The following is an 8,274-nucleotide window of genomic DNA, read 5'->3' on the forward strand; positions in this document are numbered from 1 at the left end:
ATCACACGAACCTTAGTTATCGTCCATGTTGGAGCAGGTTAGAAACTTACAGGCTACAGTGCACAAAAGATCATTGAAGAAGCAAACACAAACACAGTCAGTCTGATGGCCGGCAAGCTAGAGAACACCTGTGTGAAATTATACCAATGACGACCTTTTGGACCGGGGAAACTGTCATTCATTGGAAAACTTCTGACATTCCAGACAATAATTTGCTTTCTGCCTCAAACTTATAGAAATGTGAATGGGTATCACATTGTGTATTACAAATTTTTTACTGCTTATCGAATGACAAACAAGTAACTAAAAAAGTGAAGGAGGCACTTGAAAACAGATGTGTGCCAATGTCAGGAAATGAGGCTCTGCTTCCAGGTGACAGCTGAATATATTGCTTAAAGGCCCAGTCACACCTTGACGTTTTAGCCAACGTATGTCGATTTTTGAAATTTTTTTCTAAAACGCTGGCACACGTTGAATACGTTATGGGTAAGTTTTGATAACATTGAGAGCACGCTGAAAAACACTGCCATACGTCGTTGTACGCTGGCTTTAAACGTTTTACTTTTCGGTTGTCCTCAAATTTTTTCATGCTTGAAATTTCACGACGTATGCCGGCGTATGACTCACACTTTCCGCTACTCTGGCCACAAGTTGTATGCACGGTCTGCGATCGTTGACAGACGTCAACATATGCTACTTGTAAGTTAATCATAAGTTGAGACACACGGAGGTAATGTTTAGCGTACCCGAAACTTATTTCTAACCTATGATTAACGTGTTGTTGGCACGTTACGCGATCGTTGCCACACGTCGACAGACGTTACTTTTAAGTTTCTCATAGGCTGAAAGACGTCGGTATAATGGATCGTCCTTGCGTCAGCGTCCACGGCCACGGCCAGGACACTTATTTGCAGCATTCTTCAAACTTTTCTTCGGCATGACGAGGATGTTCACACTTCGATGTCTAGCTTGGCTATGATTCCAATTGTCCATCGGCAGCGTCTATTTAAAATAGTCGAGTTTGAGCGTTTTAACACGTTCAGAAGAAACGCTTCAAATTTCAAAAACCAGCGTCAAAAAACAAAGGCGAGTGACAGCAATTTAAATCGTTCATTGTAAACAATGAAAATAGCTGAGTGGTACCGTTTAAAAGTCGTTGAGTGTAAAAAAAATCAAATTGTTGAGCGCGTCTACTTTCAATAGTGGAGATGCAGCCATTTAAATCGTTGAGTGGCAGCCTATGAATAGCAAACCCCACGTCACCGGCAAAGATAAACTGCCGCACGATATGGATAAGTTAGGCTATCGTTGGGCATAGTTTGTGAACACCGGCTACACGATAATTATTCGTTGGTATACCGTATCTATAAGTTATCGAAGTGCTCTATGCACATTATTAGTTCATTGTGCATTTGTCCAACCCGTTATGAATAGACCTAAATCGTAAAAACAAGCTATAGCTCATTGTTGAAAAAGCCCCATAAAAAATTAACCGCGAAGAACTTCGAACAATGGTGCAAAGATGTCTCCTACCCGTGGACACGCGGACGCAAGGAGGATCCATCATAACCCACACCCTCCCCCTCACACTCACCTACTACTGCCAACATGAACAAACTACGACTAATACTAATACTTATACTGATACTGTTACTGCTGACATGGACATCGACTCAAAAAGGACTCGAAAACACTGTTGGGTTCCCCTTTTATGAGCAGCATTTTTATATACCAATTCCCAAAATCGCTGGGAACACGTCTTTATATGGCAGTTGTAAGTTAGAAACACGTTCATTTATTTTTTTGTCGACCGGAAGACGTCATTGGAATATGTCTACATACGTCAATGTGTGTTGGGACTACGTAAAGAATTGGTTCAAAGCACGTCAAACATAAGTTAGAAATAAGTTTCGCGTAAAAAAGACATTACCGCGACGTGTTTCGACTTATGAGTAGCTTGTAAGTAGCCTTTGTGGACGTGTATAAGCGTCCGCATATCGTGTGTACAACTTATCCCCATCGCATGCGGAACGTGTGTCATACGCCAAGTACGTCGTAAAATTTTGAACATGTTTAAAATTTCTTGACGTACTCTACTTACTACGACGTATGATAGCGTACTTTAGCGTTCTACTCACGTATACCAAACTTACTCATACCGTATTTGACGTGCCCCAACGTTTTAGACACATTTTTCTTAGGTCAGCATACGCTGGCAAGATCGCCAAGGTGTGACTGCGATGTTGGCACTTCCATTTCTACGGCGGTTATGATTTGAATCGTTGTGCGTCAGCCTTTTAATCGGCTACGTCACGATATCGTCAGCGATGCGTGCAACGAGCTATGCCTAAGTTAGACTATCGTTGGGCATAGGTTGTGTAGGCCGACAACAGGTTCAGCATTCGTTGGTATAAGTTATCTTTAACACAACGAAACGTTCTGTGTCCGTTACCAATGCGTTATACATAAGACCAAGTCGCTATGAATACGTCCGAATCTTTAAAAAAAAAACATCAAAAGTTCAACGTAAGCCAGCGTTTTACATAAATTTTAATACGTTGCCATCGCTGGCTAAAACGTCAAGGTGTGACTGGGCCTTAAAGTGTGAGCTGGAGAGAAGTATGTCTTCACATGGTGGCAGCTGTCCAGACTCGACATCCCCTTTTCCACAATGGAACATTTGGTACCGTAGCTCGTTCACCTTAGTGTTGCTGCAGTAAAGTTGACGAGTGAATTATTCGAAGATGTTGAACACTTTTCTGGGAAGCTCACAGTTGGGACAAAGAGATGCTCATGGTTTCCTGAACATCTGGCCGAGATTGATTTTCCTGGCTTTCATCTTTCAATGCCCACCCAGTGAGTGCACTGAGAGGATCATACCCAGTCCACGGATGATGTTCAATAATGCAGTGCACACCTCAGCTCCCGGCACTGCAACCAATATTGTGTAATAAACAAGTCTGATACGAGTTTTGGTGCTATGCCTGATGTTTTTGTCCCTCAAGCCAAGGTAGATGATGATGGCATCTGTTTCATATCCCATGCAGATCAGAGCTGGATTGCTTTCTGCAGCAAGCTTCACGTGCAGCAGTGGATGTGTATCGGCCTCTTCTTGCTGGACTTAAGTATTGATCACCACACGTGACAAATATGGTTTTGTCAACAAACTTTTCTCCCCTCTGCTCTTTCCAATAAATGTTGCCATCTTGTTTTTGCTCGACTGTGCATGCCAAATCATGCATCCAATTTTTTTGATTTTGTGGCCTGATCTTATTACTCAAAACAATGAATGCCTACTTTGAAACTACAGCTCACATACTTTGCAGAGACTTTTTATCCCCCGCCGCGTGGCGGAAAGGGGATATTGTTGTCACCCAGGTCGTCCGTCCGTCCGGGCGTCAGCATTTATAGCTGAGTGCGATAACTCATAAACTGTTCGCCATATCGATTTGAAATTTGAATCACACATGTACCACCTGAAAAGGAAGAACCCTATTGATTTTGGGCGTAGCCGGATCCAAGATGGCCGACTGGGGCGGTCATCTTGGAAAAAAATTTTTTTTGTAATAAATGGAAAACCGCTTATCTGATTTCAATTATTTTTGGTTACTACGTTCCTCACCCCTAGGGAACTTTTTTGAGATGATCAAATGGTGTCTTGTTTCCAATTCACCTCCCTCATTATCTGGAATTTTGTATGACCTTTTTCATTCAATGGTGGGGGATTCCCCATCTCTGATGGTATATTTTTGTCTTTGGTATGACTCGGTCGGAGTTCACATCGGCGACCTCCAAGACTCAGAGCAGACACTTGAACCATTACACCACTGTGTTTGATTAGTCTATCGAGCACAAACATTTTGAGGTGTGTGTTAGTGAAAGAGTGCTTGAGTATCATGAAAAAGTTGATTCTTGCAATGTGCCATGTAAATTAATTGGCACTGGCACCATGTGAAGTGGCATCAAAAGTAAGTTTTAATTACACTTTCAAGCCCAAGCATGCAGTTGTGAGAATATGCCCCATGTCAATAGGAAAACACATCTTGGGCTCAATAATTGAAACTATTCAACACCAAAAAATAGGGGCATACCCTTGGGCGCTTACCTGGTAGCGGCTGGATAAGAAAACCACTAGTAGGCATGAATAACCCAAAAAAATTTAACGGATAAGAAAAGTAAATACCCATGGATATTTTTTAATGTAGTGAACAAACTTTGGTACATCCCGGGTGATGAAGGTTGTGGTCAAGTCCTATTCAAATTGTGTGTGTGTCGTTTCTGAGAAGAGAAAATACCTATTTTGGAGGACAACCCCACCACCCCATAAACCAGGGATCGGGAACCTTTTTGACTCAGAGAGCCATGAAAGCAAAATATTTGGAAATCTATTTCAGTGAGAGCCATATAATATATTTTAAGACTGAATTTAACTAAATGTGAGTATAATAAGCCTCTGAATTTATTATTTTAAATAATGTTGTTATAATACTCACCATTAATGGGACTTCTGGTGCTGCATGGATTTGCTGATGGCTTTGTAGTCTGGTTGGGACTTGGTGAGGTTAAGCTTCATGCTAGCGTTGAGGCTTTAATCCATTAGACGTAATAGTAGGTTGGACTTGATGTTTTTAAGATGCGAGAATGACTGCTCACATGCATACGTAGATCCAAACAAGGTTAATACAGCAATACTCACACGCTGCAGTGTGTGGTATGTGACAGGAAGCGCGTTCCAAGTTTTGATAATCAGCTCGTCTTCGGGTTGAAGTTTTTTCATTTCTGTCCACATGCGCTTGCTCGCCAACTCCGCTTTCTGTCGTGCGATTCTTTCCAAATCTTCATTCAGTGACTTGAACTTATTCACCCACATGTCTGAGGCCTTCAGGTCAGCCACTTCTGCTTCAAAATCTCTGACGGAGACACCAGGAATGTAACTCAGGTCGGCTGTGTTCAGTGAACACTCGTTTGGATGGGTGATGAACTTAAAAAGACGAGTGTGCTCACGAAATTCTCCAAAGCGTGCTTTGAATGACTGTAGGAGACTGGATGTGAAGCCAGCTAACTGGTGGAGATCAAAGTTTTGAGTGGGCTCACTTGCTGTGCATGCATCTTTAAATTGTCTCAGTTTTTCAAAATGTAGTAAACGACCTGTTTCAAGATCCATGATAAAGAGCTCCAGCTTGTTTTCAAAAGCAAACACGGCTTGTTGAAGCGATAACACTGTATTTCCAATGCCTTGCATTTTCACGTTGAGCTGGTTCAGATGTTCAGTCATATCCACGAGATAGTAAAACTTGAGGAGCCACTCAGTTTGGCTAGCTCAGGATGCTCAATCCCTTTCATTTCAAGGAAAGTCCGGATTTCGTTCAGGCAAGCCGCAAAACGGCTAAGCACCTTCCCTCTTGACAACCAACGCACATTGCTGTGCAAAAGCAGACCGTGATAGTTATTTCCAACTTCATCCAGCAGTGTTTTAAACTAGCGACCATTTAAGGCTCGGGCAACAATAAAGTTGATCACACGAATGACCAGCGACATCACTTCGCCAAGCTGCCCATCACACATCTGAGCACAAAGTGCCTCCTGGTGTAGAATGCAATGGAAACTTAGGATGGGTCTATTTTCATGTTCACGGAGAAGCGCCACAAATCCTTTGTTTTTCCCCACCATACACGGAGCACCATCAGTACACACTGAGATAAGTTTATCCAGAGGTAGATTTTTTTTCTTGAGCGAACTCCATGAAAGACTTGAATAAATACTCACCTCTTGTGGACCCTTTTATTGGCAGAACAGCAAGACTTTCTTCGCGCAGTGTATCACCAGCAGCATATCTTGCAATCACACTGAACTGCGACAAATTGCTTATGTCTGTTGACTCATCCAAAGCCAGGGAAAAGAACGGCGCTGTATTTATGTCCTTCACTTGCGTTTCCTCCACTTGGTTTGCCATCATGATGGTTCGATCATGAACAGTTATTGCCGATAGAGGCATGTCTTGCATCCGTTTGATTATCTTGTCTTTGTTCGGAAGATCATCAAAAAGTTCATTGGCTACATCCAACATGAACGTTTTAGCACCCTCGCCATCTGTGAATGGTTTTCCGTTCCTCACTATTGCTAAAGATCCAGCAAAGCGAGCGGAATTATAGTCACCTTGCCGGGTCCATACGCGGAGTTGCTGCTGGCTGGCTTGCACCCTGCTCAGTAGCTCTTGGCACGCTTTCTTTCTGCCGTCTCCCGCAGGGTATTTTGATGCAAAGGTAGCGTGGCATGTGTCGAAGTGCCGCTTTATATTCGACCGTTTCATCGATGCAATTTTGTCATTGCAAATTAGACACACCACAGAACCTGCTCTCTCCACAAAGGCGAATTCTTCAGCCCATTCGTCCTGAAATGTACGATACTCCTCATCTTTTTTTCTTTTCGCCATCTTCTGCGTCGAAGGGTTAGCTTTGAGCAAATGAGAGAGAGAGGGAGATGTTGACCCAACTGAGGCTTGGCAAATAGTGAGTCTGGCTGGCCTGCGCACGGGCTTATATACTCGAGAGGTGCGGCGCGGCCGGCCGACTCTGGGATGCTGTCACCTCAGCGGTGGCGCGTGATTGGTCGAGATGAATTCCGCTACGCGTGTCGGCAGCGGCACGTCATCGGAGGAACCGAAATCATGAGTCACCTCGGCCGCATGACTGGACGAAACAAAAACCGCTTCAGCCAATTCGGAGGCGTTTTTTCTTCTCTCCTTCTGGCAAGTTCAGCCCTGCACGTGAATGAAGCACGACACCATTCAAACTATAGGTAAAGCTTCCGCGAGAAATATTGGGCTTTCAAAGTTTCAAACTCCAATTTTATCTGCGAGCTAGATGCAATCATCAAAAGAGCCACACCTGGCTCGCGAGCCACACGTTCCCGACCCCTGCCATAAACCCTCTAGATCTCGCTTTTTCTCATGCCTTGACCAGACTTTGGTACATCATGGGTGATGAAGGTTGTGGTCAAGTTTCATTGAAATTTTGTGTGTGTGTGTTCATACGTGGTTTCGGAGAAGAAAGCAAACATTTGGGGGTGACCCCCCCCCCACCACCGGAGACCCTCTTGGACCCCGATTTTTTTCACGTTGTAAATAAGCTTTAGTACGTCACGGGTGATGAAGGTTGTGGTCAAGTTTCATCGAAATTGTGTGTGGTTTCAGAGAAGAAAGCAAATATATATTTGGGGGGGGGGCAAACCCCCTGTGGACCCCCTTAGGCCTCAATTTTTTTAATGGTGTAAACAAGCTTTAGTACGTCACGGGCATGGCTGTCGATCCCGGAGGGGGGGGGAGGACATGTCCTTCCCACTTTTTTAACCAGGGGGGACAGAGTATATTCTGCCCCCCCCCCACACATTGAGTCCCATGTCTATTTGAAAAATGCAAGAAAAAAAATCAAGCAATGGCTGTTGGTACATAGCGATAAGCATTCGTTGCTATTCTTGTCAAAATACCATGCAGCCCCACGTTGTAGATATACCTCATGTACTGTACGGTGCATATAGGGGGCGACGGTGGTGTGCATGATGTACATTACCGTCACCCCCGATATGCACCGTCTCTTCCGCACATGGCGCTGACTGGTCGCTCACATCCACTGATGGCAGCTCTATCGCTCACACTCATACAGTGTACATGGCTGAAAACGAAACTAGGAATTTCCAGTAGGTACCTACGTTGAGCATATGCGTTCGGCTCAGCGATGTGTCACAACCTGCGTCGCTACAGAACGGGGCACAGGTCATTAGACGCCTAACATGGAGAAGAAAAATACCAAGATCCTGGACTTTTTCCATCCTTCAAAAGAGGTGAAGGCGAAAGACCCGAATGACGAGGTTTGGACAGATCCCCCCTTGCCTCCCGCTATTGAGGCGTCTGATTCAGCAGTTGGTGCAGCTGTTTCCGTGAGTGATGATGATGATGATGAGTGTCCTGAACTCCTCAAGACACATCAACCAGATCCGGATTCGATCCCAACTCAGACTCTGGCTAAGCAAACGCTGAAATTTCAAACAAAATGGTTCAAAGACTTCCCATGGCTTCATTTCGACGAGCGACTCGGTAAGGTATTGTGCTATACATGCGTGAGTGCAAGTAGGAAGAAGCTGTTCGGCACTTGTTCAGGTATCTTCGAAGACACGTTTATGATGAGTGGTTTCTACAACTGGAAGAAGGCCTTAGAGAAATTCCACGCTCACCAGAAAAGCAAGCCGCACGCTATCGCCGTGGAGAAAATCAACGCC

This window comes from Eptatretus burgeri, chromosome 10, assembly GCF_056783735.1.
Source record: "Eptatretus burgeri isolate ZD-2024b chromosome 10, Ebu_testis_v1, whole genome shotgun sequence".
In the NCBI taxonomy this organism is placed as follows: domain Eukaryota; kingdom Metazoa; phylum Chordata; class Myxini; order Myxiniformes; family Myxinidae; genus Eptatretus; species Eptatretus burgeri.